Source organism: Geotrypetes seraphini, chromosome 3, assembly GCF_902459505.1.
Source record: "Geotrypetes seraphini chromosome 3, aGeoSer1.1, whole genome shotgun sequence".
Taxonomy (NCBI): Eukaryota; Metazoa; Chordata; class Amphibia; order Gymnophiona; family Dermophiidae; genus Geotrypetes; species Geotrypetes seraphini.
Window position 1 is genome coordinate 407,499,130 of NC_047086.1, and position 14,515 is coordinate 407,513,644.

Below are 14,515 nucleotides of genomic sequence, written 5' to 3' on the forward strand. Positions count from 1 at the left end.
CCTCAGTCGCTCTGCTAGGATGTTCTGTTTTACATTACCTCATGGATTGTGGTCACCACGGATGCCAGCTTTCAGGGCTGGGGTGGTTCACTGCGATCGTCTCCTTCAGGGCTGTTAGACTTTGTCGCAGAGAAAGTCCATCAACCGGCTGGAGCTCCAGGCCATTTGTCTAGCCTTGAAAGACCTGCAGAAGACCCTGTAGGGGCATGCGGTCCCTGTCTTCTCTGACAATGCGACGGCAGTGGCCTGTGTCAATCAACAGAGAGAAACCAAGAGCTCTGCCATGACTCAGGAGGCCTATCTTTTTTTCCTTTGGGCGGAATGTCATCTCCTGGCACTGATGGTGGCACATGTGGCTGGAGTGGACAACGTTCAGGCGGACTTCCTCAGCCATCAGATTCTAGATTTCGGGGAGTGGGCCCTGTCGCTTCAGGTGTTTGGGCGATTGTAAGATGGTGGGGGCAGTCCCGCATTGACCTCTTGGCCACGGCACAGAACAAGAAAGCATCACGCTTCTTCAGCCGCAGATCAGATCCTGGAGGCTCTTTCTCTCGTACAGCTGTGGCTTCCAGATGTTCTTCTTTACGTCTTTCCACCCTGGCCGATGATCAGCTGAGTCCTTCGGAGGATTGCAAATCATCCGGGCCATGTCATCCTATTAACTCTGGACTGGCCTCGAAGACCGTGGTATGTGGATCTGATGCGCCTACCCAGTCCTCCTCACTCATGGCCCGGTTGCCATGGACGATCTGGGTCGCTTTGCTCTTATGGCTCAGCTCTTGAGTGTGCGGCCTTAGAACATAAAGACTATTTGGAGCTTATGATCAATACACTTCTCAGATCTAAGAAGTCATCCACAGTGTCCGCATACGCTAAGGCATGGAAAATCTTTCAACATTGGTGTGACTAGGTTCAGGTGGACCCTTATTCGGCTCCTGTGTCGCAGGTCCTTGCCTTTCTCCAAGCTGGTCTGAATAAGGGCCTCATGGTGGCGTCTCTGCGAGTCAAGTGGCCGGTCTGTCCAGTTTTCGATCTTGGGATAGTCAGTTCTCGTTAGCTTTGCATTCAGATATTGTTCACTTTATCAAGGGGGCTCTTCGGGTCCGGCCACCCCTTAAGAATCCATTCCCGGCCTGGGACTTTAATGTGGTGCTGTCAGGCCCTGCCAGAGCTCCTTTTGAGCCTCTTTGGGATGCTCCTCTCTTGGATTTAATGCTCAAGACTGTATTTCTGATTGCAATCACTTCTGCCCTTAGGGTTTCCAAACTGCAGGCATTGTCTTGTCAAGACCCCTTTCTCTGAATTTCAGAGATGGAGGTTTTGATCCAGACAGTTCCTTCTTTTTTGCCGATGGTGGTTTTGGATTTCCAAGTTAATCAGGAAGTGTGCTTACCTGTTTTATAGTCGATGGGTTCCAAACATCAGGATCGGCTTCTGAAGAAGTTGGATGTGCACAGGGAGCTTCTGCATTATCTGGAGGTCACTAACAAGTTTTGTCTTTCTGACCATTTATTTGTGCTGACTCATTCCTTGCAGCGAGGTGCTCCTGCTTCCAAGGCCACGATCTCCAGGTGGATTCGTAGAGCTATTTTGTCCTCATACATTATTTCAGGGAAACAGTCCCCTGTTGCTGTTAAGGCGCATTCTACTCAGAGTGTGTCTTCTTCATGGGCTGAAGCTAGATCTGTTTCTCTGGGGGAGATTTGCAGGGCGGCAATGTAGTCATGTCTTCATATGTTTGCCAAATTCTACAGATTGGACTGCCAGACAGGTCTTCGGTCTTAAAGGCTTGTGCAGCAAGCCCACCCTGACTATTCGGGGGACTGCTTTGGTACGTCCCTGTGGTCTAGAACAGTGTTCTTCAACCTTTTTACACCTATGGATCGGCAGAAATAAAAGAATTATTTTGTGGACCGGCAAACTACTAAGACTGAAATTTAAAAACCCATTTCCGCCCCATCTCTGCGAGCTCGGTCCCCGCAAACCATCTGATCCCATCCACACAAGCCTCAGTTATGATTTTATATTGAATGTATTTTACTAAAGTATAAAAAGAAACAATATTCTGTACAATTGTCATTTTATAAATACAAATATACAGAGCAAGGACCAACAAAACCTCTGTCTCCCTCCCCTTCACATATATCCCCTCTACTATCAAGAAAACTGAACAAGCCAAATTATTACAGAATGCTACACAGAAATATCATGCTAACAGAATACTGCAGTCACATATGACAGGAATAGTGTTAGGGGAATGCCCCCTGGTCAGAGAGAGCCCTAAGCCAGCTGGAAGCTAAAGAAGCACTGCCTGGGCTTTGCAGTCCCCAGTTATGTCTCTAGCTGGATATATATAGTTCAAATCTGATATTCTAATGATAAAATAGAAATAAAATTATTTTTTTTTACCTTTATTGTCTGCCCATTTTGTTCATGTTTATCCCAGATTCTACTTTCTTCTGTCTTTTCTTAATTTTCTTTCCAAGGTCTTCAGTCTATCTGCCACTTCTGTCCCTTCCTGTCTTCTACCAATATCTAGAACCTCCTTTTTCTTCTTACTGTGTCCACCCCGTGTCCAGCATCTCCCACCTGTCTTCCTACTCAGTCAAGTCTGCTTTTTTCCTTCTCCCTACAACCTCCAAGTCCAACATCTGCCCCCCTTCTGCCTTCCCTTTGTTTCTGGTTTTTCCCTCTCTGTATCTTCCTTCTGCTAACATTTTGAGTCCTCCCACCTTTGATCTAGGACCTAGATTCTAGGTCTTTCTGTCTCTCTCACTCTCTTTGTCTTCCCCCTCCCTAGGGCCTGGCATCTCTCTCTCTTCGGTTCAGGGTGTTTCTCCTCTCTACCCCCTCTAGTCCAGCATCTGTCCTGTCTTCCCGCTCCCTTTTGGTTCAAGTTTGCTTTCCCGCCACTCCTCAAGGTCCTTTTCTGTCCCTATCCCCAGTGTCCAGATCCAGCATCTCAATGAGTATTCCATTTGGTGTCAGTGCATTGTAGGTACACACACCTACAAGAAACCCCTTTTTATGCCCATCTGCCTACTGCTGCAGTAAGCCTTACTGCTTGAAATGTCATGCGGAAAATCATTTTTTTTACCACAGCAAGTGCAGTGCGCCTGCAGTATTGTTTGCCGCAGGGCAATATACTACTGTGCCTTAGTAATAGGGTCCCTATGTTTATTCTGCTTCAAATTAATCTGGAGTGTTCTGCAAAAAATGGCTCCCTGTATAGGTACAAATTCAGTTTAAATGGGCCCGCATTCTTTTTAAATTGTTTGAAGGAGTTGGCCCTGAGTATACAGTATGCTTTAAATCTTCTCTTATCTTATTAAAGCTAAGACTTCCAGATCTCATTCAGTACCTGTTCTTCATTTTCCCTACCAAAGGTTATATGGTATTAGAGAATGACACGGGGAAAAAATCTGTCCCCGTCACTGCACTGTCCCCGGCCCACCATCCTCTGCACCGCTCCGTCACCGCTGTTCCCTTCACCGCCCCGTCACCGTCCCCGCAGCATCCATATAAGCCTTAGTACTGCAATATTTAGCTTATTCCTTTCTTATAAATCAAAGTTCTGGCTGCTGAACTAGAGAAGGAGATGTTCAGCTGGCAGGGCTTTGTTTATAAATTTTTATCAACACAACTAATATACTACTTTATCCTAAAGCAAAAAATAAATAAATAAATAGAATTTTTTTTCTACCTTTGTTGTCTGGTTTCTGCTTTCCACATCTTCTCATTCAATTCCTTCCATCCACTGTGTGTCTTCTCTCTGCGTCTTCCATTTGCTGTTACTGTGCCTCTCCCTTCACTCCCTCCCACAATTGGTCTAGCACCCATCTTCTTCCCTCCGCTCCCCCATAGTCTGGCATTTGTCTTCTCCCCACTCTGCCTTCCACATTTCCCTTCAGGGTCAGTTTCTGTCTACCCTTTTTCAATGTCTGTTCTATTCCTTTCCACCACCACCCTTCCCTCCCTCCTTTACCATCTGTTTCTTTCAACCACCCTTCTTTCATATCTTCTATCAGTCCCTCCACCATCACTAGCAGTCTCTCTTCTCCCTTACCATGAGCAAATAGAACTTCTGAAAATTGTATTGCTGAGGCATTATTTCTAATGCCTCAGCATTAGACATCAATTTTATAATTTTTACTGTCTGCTCTGATTTCATTCACAATTTGGTTTGTGTTGTGGCTGAGGATTCCATGAGGCATTTAACCTTTTCCTGTCTCTTGAACTGTGATTTCAAGTTGATTCCTTCAATAATGGAATCTCACGACAGTAGCAGTTTTCTCTTTTGGGCTCTTTTGACACTGTTTAAGGGATTTCTTGTACATTTGGTGCTGGTCTTCTTTGATGAGGTCACTTCAGAATCTATTTCCAAGGAAGAGAAACTTTTTCCCTTACACTCCCTCCTTCCTTGTGTGAGCCGGGAACACGTGGTCCCCGCATCCCCCACCCACACGCCGGCTCGATCGTTTAACCAGGTTCCTCTCTCCACCTCACCTTAGTTTGCCGGCTTTCTTTTTCGGTGACCGGCACGCTTTCAAAGAGCCGCGCATGCGCGGCTGCTCAAAGTTCAATCTTCTGCTCTGCTGCAACTTCCTGTTTCCGGTTGGGTCAGAGCAGAAAATTGAATACTGAGCAGCCGCGCATGCGCGGCTCTTTGAAAGTGTGCTGGTCGCCGAAAAAGAAAGCCGACAAACTAAGGTGAGGTGGAGAGAGGAAGCTGGTTAAACGATCGAGCCGGTGTGCGGGTGGGCAGGTGGGGGCTGCGGGGACCGCGCAATCCTTGATGCCTCACTGCGGTGACAAGACCATTTACCGCTCCACGGGGCGGTGAATGGTCTTGTCCCCGTCCCCGCAGAGGCTGCTATTTTTCATTCCCCGTTTTAGAGGGTTACCCGCGGCTAAACGCAGTAGCCGCGGCTAAACCGCCACCGTGTCATTCTCTATACGGTATCTTAGGATCTTAAAAAATTCCTTTGGGTTTCAAGATGTTCAAAGCTGGAATTCTCTTCCAATAGATATTAGATTTTCAAATTCATGTTTCTTCTTAGATCACTGAAAACTTACCTAGTTCAGAAATATCTTGGTTGATACCCTCAATCAAATACACGGGGCCTTACCTCCGCTGCTTCCCCTGACGGTGCATAGCGTTGATGATGCAGCCTGCCGCCACCGGGGACGTCGCAACGGGTGGGGCCTTACCTCCGCTTCTTCCCCGTCCCTACTCCTTCACCTGATGGTGCATAGCGTTGATGTTGCAGCCTGCCGCCCACCGGGGCCCTCGCGATGGGCGGGGACTTACCTCCGCTGCTTCCCTGCCCCTATTCCTTTACCATGAAGGGAGCGGTAATTTGCATAGCGTTTTAGGCCGCACGCCAACCTTCTTCCCCTCCCCTACTTCACCGTGAGCAAGGAGGGGTAATTTGCTTTAGCGTTCCAGGCTGCGCGCCACAAACGCTATGCAAATTACCCCTCCCTGCTTACGGTGAAGGAGTAGGAGCGGGGAAGAGGGTTGCCACATGGCCTGAATGCTATGCAAATTATCCCTACCTTCTCACGGTGAAGGAGAAGGGGCAGGGAAGAGGAATGGTGTGCGGCTTTGATGCTGGTAGAGGGATGAGCAGGGTGATCTGTGGATGCAAGATGACAGCTGGGTGCTCCTCTAAATTAGCCAGGCAGAGTGCCCGGCTAAAACACAATAGGGAGAACACTGTGGCCCTGCGTGGACCGGCAGGAATTTTCTGTGAACCGGTGGTTGAAGATCACTGGTCTAGAATCTCACCTATTGCACTGAAAAAGGAGATTATGTACTTACCCAGTGGATAGGTGAGACATTCTAGACCCCCCCCCCCCCCCCCCCGCCGTGCCTGCTTTCAGAATTTGGTGCCACATTTGAGTCTCCTTATGCTTCTCCAATCTGTTTCAGGGAGATCAGTCAGCCCTTTGGGACTAGGAAGAGTTTGTAAATATGGTCCACATGTTATGGGAGTAGTTCCTGAGCTCCTTTGAAGCCTTTATTGGCAGTTAATGGTACTGTTTAGTTGTTTTTGAGTAGAACAGTAGTTTAGCCTGTCGTTAAAGGTGTCTCTACGTCAGATGGCAGTGCCTTTCTATGATTGTGAAGTACACTAGAGATGCCTTTCTATGCTGTGAAGTACACTAGGGATGGAGTGAAAAAGCTGGAATGGATTTCTTCTGCAGCCCATGCGGGTAAAGGGAAATAACCCTATGGTCTAGAATGTCTCACCTATCTACTGGAAAAGATCAGGGTAAGTACTAGAGAATGACACGGTGGTTGTTAGCCGCAGGTAACCCGCCAAAACGGTGACCAAAAAAAAAAAGGTCACCGCGAGTTCGGGGAGAAGGCCATTCACCGCCCCATGGAGCGGTGAATGGTAGCAAGGGGCGGTGAACAAGTAGTGAACGCACGGTAAACGAGCGTTCGATCCGGCAGCCCACTTTCTCCCGCCGGCCATCCATGCATCTCCCTCCCTCCTTTTCCCTTACCTTTTCTTCTTGAAACTGGCGATTTCTATAAGGCTACGAGCTGTATTACAGCCGGAGCCTTGAAGTCGCGTCGCATTGCCTGCTGGAAAAAGTCTCCTCTGACGCAACTTCCTGTTTCTGGTTGCATCGGAGGAGACTTCTAGCAGGCAACCCGACGCGACTTCAAGGCTCCGGCTGTAATACAGCTCGTAGCCTTATAGAAATCGCCAGTTTCAAGAAGAAAAGGTAAGGGAAAAGGAGGGAGGGAAATGCACGGCTGGCCGGCGGGAGGGACCTGCGTGAAGGGTGCTGGGGATGGGGGGATGGAGAGGAGAAGACGCTGAAGATGGGGACGGTGACAGGGCGGTGAAGGGGACGGCAGAGACAGGGACGGGGCGGTGAAAGGACCAGCGGGGACGGGGTGGTGCAGAGGATGGTGGTCCGGGGACGGGACGGTGATGGGGACAGAATTTTTCCCCGTGTCATTCTCTAGTAAGTACATAATCTCTTTTTGCCATACTCGGACAGACCAAAGGTCCAACAAGCCTAGTTTCCTGCTTCCAACAGTGCTGAACCCAGGTCACAAGTCATCTTAATAATGGCTTAAGGCAGCGGTGTCAAATGTCGGTCCTCAAGGGCCGCAATCCAGTAGGGTTTTCAGGATTTCCCCAATGAATATGCATGAGGTCTATTGGCATACAATGAAAGCAGTGCATGCAAATAGATCTCATGCATATTCATTGGTGAAATCCTGAAAACCCAACTGAATTGTGGCCCTTGAGGACTGACATTTGACACCCCTGGCTTAAGGACTTCTATTATAGAAAATTATCCAATCCTTTTTTAAACCATGCTAAGCTAACCACTTTCATCACATTCTCCGGCAACAAAAGTTCAGAGTTTAAATACCCTATGAGTGAAGTATTATTTTTCCTAGTTTGTTTTAAATCTACTACTTAGCACTTTCATTGCATGCCCCCCTAGTCCTAGTATTTTGGAAAGAGTAAACAAATGATTTACATCTACTCATTCAACTCCACTCAGTATTTTATAAACCTCTATCATGTCTCCCCTGAGCAATCTCTTCTCTAGGCTAAAGAGCCCTAGCCACTTTAGCCTTTCCTCATAGGGAAGACACCCCAACCACTTATCATTTTCGACGCCCTTCTCTGTACTTAGAGAATGACAAGGAGGTGGGTACCCATGATTAACCACAGGATGGGGTCAGAGCCAACAGGGAGGGGACAGGAACAAACTGTCCTGTGCCATCCCCTAAAAACTCAAGACCAGTATCAATATGTAAAAACTTAACACATCTTATACAACTGTCAACTGAATTCATGAATTAAAAAAAAGAGAAGCTGCTTTTGCATTTATAAATGAACTACTGTTAAATGACATCATGTGTGTCTTATGTGCCTTTGATGTGACAAGTCTTGTCTGCTGATCAGACTCCTCCTATCTGCAACATCCTTCCATCATGTGCCCAGCTTCCGTTAATGCAACAGATTCATTTCCAGCATTTAATAAACACTTATTTTCCTGTTCATCCACTACACAGTGTTTGTTCTCTTCTATACCCATGGCTGAAAGATAATCCAATTACCTTCTCAAATGATTTAAAAACACAGGCAATTGAATCTTTGGGAAGGTTGTACCAAAACCAGATCGAAATGGAAGGCTCTATTTGAGATTTATAAACAGTTATATAGAATATTGTCACTTTTTATTGATTCACCTTAATGTTTTAGAATCCTTGAGAGTGGAGGTTTTTTGACCAGTGATAAGCACTCCATTAGATTGAGGCCTTTTTTTATCCACTATTGGATGGTGGGGTGATTGCTTCAATAGCACTCTTGTGTACAGGATGTACAATAGTTTTGCATATACCATGGCAGGAGTGAATCATTTCTAGGCCAGGGCATGTGCAGTAACTTAGTCTCTCAAATTTGCTGCCAACACTCACTGTAGTACAATCAAACCTCGATTTACAAGTACCGCGGTTTGCGAGTGTTTTGCAAGATGAGAAAAACATTTTCGCAAATCATGACTCGCAAACCAAGCATTGACTTCACTTGTGAGTCCCCCTGCCAGTGAACCAGCATTGCCTCCCGCCCGCAAACGCCGCCCCCCCCCGCAAACTGGCATCGCCCCTTCTCATGAAAGCTCGCCCCCCCCCCCCTGCCTGCCCAAACTGAAGGCTTACCTCCAATGTGTCACTGGCATGCAGCACCAACTCACAGGAGGTGCCGATGCCTGAAAATCCTGCCACTTCCCGAACTGGGCCTTGAGAATCTGCGCATGCTCAAGGCCTTCTGGCTCCCGCCTCTCTCCGGTCCAACGTCACCTTCAATACCGGCTATGAAACGCAGCTATGAAACGCAGCCTGTGGTCTCTCTCCCTGGTTCCTTGCTGTGTTCCGCCTCCAATGACGCAACTTCCTTTTTCAGCCTGGACAGACCATGGCACATGGAACGCAGTGAGGAAGGCCGCAGGCTGGGTTAAACAATTCCCCTGTAACAAAAAATGTGATTGGAGGTGAAGGGGGAGGACATGCCGGGCCAGGACTGGGGTTTTTTTGGGGGGTGGGGTTTTAAGTAGAATGGGGGATGGGTTGCAAAGATGTGCCAGGTGAGGAGTGAAGGGGGAAAGACTTCTAGGGCCAGAAACAGGGGGGAACTAGTGGGCAATGGTCTGGAGGGATAGAAAAAGAGAGTAGTTGGATGTGGGGTGCTGTGAAGGAAAGGGGAATGAGATACGTAAAGGGAAGACGGAAAAAGAAAGGCAGAGATAGTGGACCTTGGGGTGGTGTAGAGAGAGATATGGAATAGGAAGATAGGATAGTTGGAAAGGGAGAGATATGGCATGGGAGAGCAGGTGGGAAGGCAGTGAAGAACCAATGTTGAGGAGGTTAGGAAGGACAGATGATGCGTGGATGGGGTGCTGAGAAGTGAGGGAAAGAGAGGGTGCTGCCAGTGGGGGAGGGAAGAGAAAAAGAAAATTGTTGTACATAAGTTCATGAAGTGGGAGAGAAAGAGAGATGGTATACATGGGGGAAAGGAAGAAGAAGGAGAATTATTAGACATGATAGTGGTGGAGAGGAGGGAAAGAAAAATGTTACACTGAGAGAGATGACTCTAAGAAGTGAGAGATGTCAGATTCTGGAGAAGGTTGATAAAAGGACAGAGTTGTCAGACCACTGGAAGGGAAAAGAGAGATGCCAGACCAGATAAAGGAAGGAGAGAAGAAAGAGATACCAGATAAAGGAAGGAGAGGAGAGAGATGTTAGACCATGAGAAGAGGGAGGGAAGGAGAGAGATGCCAGACCATATGAGGGTGTAAGGGGGAAGACTGATGTCAGATCACTAGAGAGAGAGGGAGAAGATGGTGCACAGGGATGGAGGGGGAAGGGGGAAGAGAGAGGGAGGAGATGGTGCATAGCAATAGGTGTGGCAGGGAAGAGAGATAGAAGAAATGCTTCTTTTGGGATAGATGGAAATAGGGAAGAAGAAAGAGAGAGAAGATGATACACATGGATAGATGGGAAGGGAAGACACGGAAAAGTAGATTTTGAGAAGAAAACAGAAAAATGTAAGAAAGTTGAATGTTAGGGGTTAATGCCAAAGATGAATGTAGGGCAGAAAGTGAAGGAGAGAAAAACAGCAAATGGATAAGAAGGCCATGGAAACACAAGAACACAGACAAAGAAGTGCAACCTGAGATTGGGAAAAGATAATTGGATCACCAGACAGCAAAGGTAGGGAATATGATTTTATTTTCAATTTACTGATTGAAATATGTCAGTTTTGAGAATTTATATCTGCTGTCTATATTTTGTACTGTTAGGAAGAAATTAATTTCTTTCTATTTCTCAGGTGTTATAATGCATGTGTAGCAGGGGTGCCCAAAAGGTCGATTGCGAAGGCAATGCGAGTCAATCGCGGAGCCCATCCTGGGCTCTGTGATAGACTCGCATTGCCTTCGTGATCTACCAGGCCAATCAGCCTTCCTCTCCATGATGTCAATTCTGACATCAGAGAGGAAGTTCTGGGCCAGCCAATCGCTGCCTGGCTGGCCCGGAACTTCCTCTCCGACGTCAGAATTAACATTGAGGAGAGGAATGCTGCATCAGGAAGCAGGGAGAGCTTGAGGTGGTGGTGGTTTGGGGGCCTGTGGCTTTGGGGAGAGCAGGGAGAAAGGGAGACAGAAAGAAAGGGGGCATGGAGAGAGAAAGAAAGAAAGGAAGGCAAGGAGACAGAAAGAAAGAAGATGGCAGGAAGAGAGGAAGATAAAGTTGGGGGAGGGAATGAGGTCTGGAGGAGGGAAACATACAGTAGGCTAAAAGAAGGGAAGAAATATTGAATGCACAGTCAGAAGAAGAAAGTGCAACCAGAGACTCATGAAATCACCAGACAGCAAAGGTAGTAAAAATGATTTAATTTTCAATTTAGTGATCAAAATGTGTCTGAATGTATATCTGCTGTCTATATTTTGCACTGTGGACCCTTTTACTAAACCGCAATAGCGTTTTTTAGCGCAGGGAGTGAGAGCAGCGCAGCTCCCTGCGCTAAAAACTGCTATTGTGGTTTAGTAAAAAGGGAGGGGATATATTTGTCTATTTTTGTTTAGTTGTTACTGAGGTGACATTGCATAGAGTCATCTGCCTTGACCTCTTAAAAAACCCCGGAATATAAATGATGATTAACATTTTCTCTGCGTACAGTGAGCTTTGTGGGTTTTTTTTAAATTTTATTGTTGGTAGATCATTTTAACTTGGTCATTTTAAAAGTAGCTCACAAGCCCAAAAAGTGTGGGCACCCCTGATGTAGAGTCTTGCATATTAGGGTTTCGTTTGTGTATATTAGTACTTTTAGTTTGTGGTCCTGTGTTTGCATAGGAGTTATTATCTATGTTCTCATGTGTGACTGAGACCAGGTATTCTGGTAGGAATGAATGCTGAGAAGCATACAGTGTGCTTTATGTAGTTTAATTTTGTGTTTAACCATTATGTATTGTTAATAAGATTACATTGTGTGTGTGTATGAAAAAATGAATGGAAAAAAAATGGTATTATAATTAATACTATCATTATTATGGGGGTGGGGTCAGGGGTGGAGTCTGGTGGAGATTTTGGGCCCCCCCCAAACAAAAAAGCATTCCGCTGTCTATTGTTTAAGGGGACAGTTTTTTCTTATAACATATTTTATAGTTCCGTAGTCTAGCATTTAAGGGTCGATTTTAAAGTTATTGCAGTATTAATATAGAGCACTAGTGCTGCCCAATTTGCCAATTCATTTTCTGAAAAAATCGGACTAACCGATTCAGTGAGTCCTGATATACCTTGGGATCTCCTAAACCCGCAACAGCGGTGGCTGGCCAGCAGAGGCAGCACTCTAATCAGACAGCTCCTGGCCTGCTCCACCGGGACTTCCCTCTGCCATGTCACTGATGATGCAACAAAGGGAAGCCCTGGCAGGGCAGGCCAGAAGCAGCCTGTTCACTGCGCTGCCTCTGCCCATTGGCTACCGCCACTGCTGCTTTGGGAAGCCTGGAGGTGTATTAGATCTCATGGAGGGAGGCAGGGGTAGGGTTCAGTGGGGAGCTACTGCACAGAGGAATAGGAGAGAGGGATGGAAAACTACTACACAGGGGAATGGGAGGGAGGGAGGGATAGAAAGCTGTTGCATGGAGGATGGGTGGAAGGGGAGGAAAGCTGCTGCTTAGGGGGATGGAAGGGGAGGGAAGCTGCTACACATGGGTGGAGAGGAAGAATTTTGGACATGAGGTGGAAGGGAGAGATGACAACAAAGAGGTAGAAAGGGGTGAGGTAGATATCCTATGTATGGTGGAGGGGAGGAAGACATGCATGCAGAAGAGAGGGAGAAATATTGGACCTAGGGTGGAGGGCAGGGAGAGATGGTGCATGGGGAGAGAGAGAAATGTTGTACATGAAAGGAGGGGAAGAAGGGAGCGATGCTGCATGGAGGGGAATAGAAACAGAAACATGATGGCAGATAAAGGCCAAATGGTCCATCTAGTCTGCCTATCTGCAGTAACCATTATCCCTTTTTCTCCCTCTGAGAGATCACACTTGCCTATATCCCAGGCCCTCTTTAATTCAGACACAGTCTCTGTCTCCCCCACGTCTTCCAGGAGACTGTTCCATGCATCTATCACCGTTTCTGTAAAAAAGTATTTCCTTAGATTACTCACCTCTTAACTTCATCCTATGCGCTCTCATTGCAGAGTTTTCTTTCAAATGAAAAGACTTGACTAATGCACATTTACATTACGTAGGTATTTGACCGTCTCTATCATATCTCCCCTCTCCAGCCTTTCCTCCAAAGTATACAGATTGAGATCTTTAAGTCTGTCCCCATACGCCTTATGATGACCACATACCATTTTAGTAGCCTTCCTCTGGACTGACTCCATCCTTTTTATATCTTTTTGAAGGTGCGGCCTCCAGAATTGTACATAATATTCTAAATTAGGTCTCACCAAAGTCTTATACAGGGGCATCAATACCTCCTTTTTCCTACTAGCCATACCTATGCAACCTAGCATTCTTCTAGATTTCGCCGTCACCTTTTCAACCTGTTTGGCCACCTTAAGATCATCACATACAATCACACCCAAGTCCCGCTCTTCGGTCATGCACATAAATTCTTCACCCCCTAAACTGTATTGTTCCCTTGGGTTTTTGCAGCCCAAATGCATGACCTTGCATTTCTTAGCTTCCAAATTTCAGACCATTCTTCAAGCTTCACCAGGTCTTTCTTCATGTTGTTCACACCATCTAGAGCAGGGATCTCAAAGTCCCTCCTTGAGGGCCGCAATCCAGTCGGGTTTTCAGGATTTCCCCAATGAATATGCATTAAAAGCAGTGCATGCACATAGATCTCATGCATATTCATTGGGGAAATCCTGAAAACCCAACTGGATTGCGGCCCTCAAGGAGGGACTTTGAGACCCCTGATCTAGAGTGTCTACTCTATTGCAGATTTTGGTATCATCCACAAAGAGGCAAATCTTACCCGACAACCCTTAAGCAATATCGTTTATAAAAATGTTAAAAAGAACAGAACCATGAGAGACACCACTGATAACATATCTTTTCTCAGAGCAATCTCCATTGATCACTACTGTCTGTCACCTTCCACTCAACCAGTTCTTGACCCAGCCCATCACTTTTGGACCCATCCTGAGGGCATTCAGTTTATTTATTAGACATTTGTGTGGGACACTGTCAAAGGCATTGGTAAAATCTAAATACACCACAACTAGCACACATCCTCATCCAATTCTCTGGTCACCTAGTCAAAGAAATTGATTAGATTTGTCTGACAAGACCTACCTCTAGTGAATACATGTTGCTTCTGGTTCTATAATCCACAAGATTACAGAAATTTAACCATTCTCTGTTTTAAAAGCGCTTCCATTAATTTGCTTACCAGCCGGTAATTCCCTACTTCTTCCTTATTTCCACTTTTGTGGAGAGGGACCACATCCGCCCTTCTCCAGTCCTCTGGTACCATTCCCAATTCTAGAGACTCATTGAAAAGGTCAGTCAGCATTCCTACCAGAACTTCCCTGAGTTCCTTCAGCACCCTCGGCCCCATCGCTTTGTCTACCTTTGTTAGTTAGCTCCTCATGAACACAAACCTCTGACAATCGATCAAGGTCTATTATTTCTCCATCCCTATTCACGTTTGTCTTCTGCGAGTTATTTTTAAACTTTTCTTGTCCCGTTCTCTTACTTAGCTGAACATGTTTTCATGTGGCACTTATCTACTGCTCATGACCACATCTATCGTGCCTCGTTTCGTCATTCCTTATTTTTACTTGAGTAAAGTTCTATATATGTTGACTCTCAAGTTTCTGATAACAGGGCACAGTTGTTTAAAAATTCAACTATTTCCTTTCTAGAAATATGCTTCATGGGTTCAGGTCCCAATTTTAGTAGTGCTCTAACCTCACTAAACTTTTCTTTTTAAAAAAAAAATAAAATTATTTTTAT

General features: G+C 46.1%; 1 protein-coding gene across 4 annotated transcripts in view; it reads left to right on the top strand.

Moving 5' to 3' along the window:
* Window positions 1-14,515, top strand: part of ENAH (ENAH actin regulator) — a 274,229-nt gene that overhangs the window by 73,537 nt on the left and 186,177 nt on the right. The gene's annotated exons all lie outside the window — the stretch shown is intronic.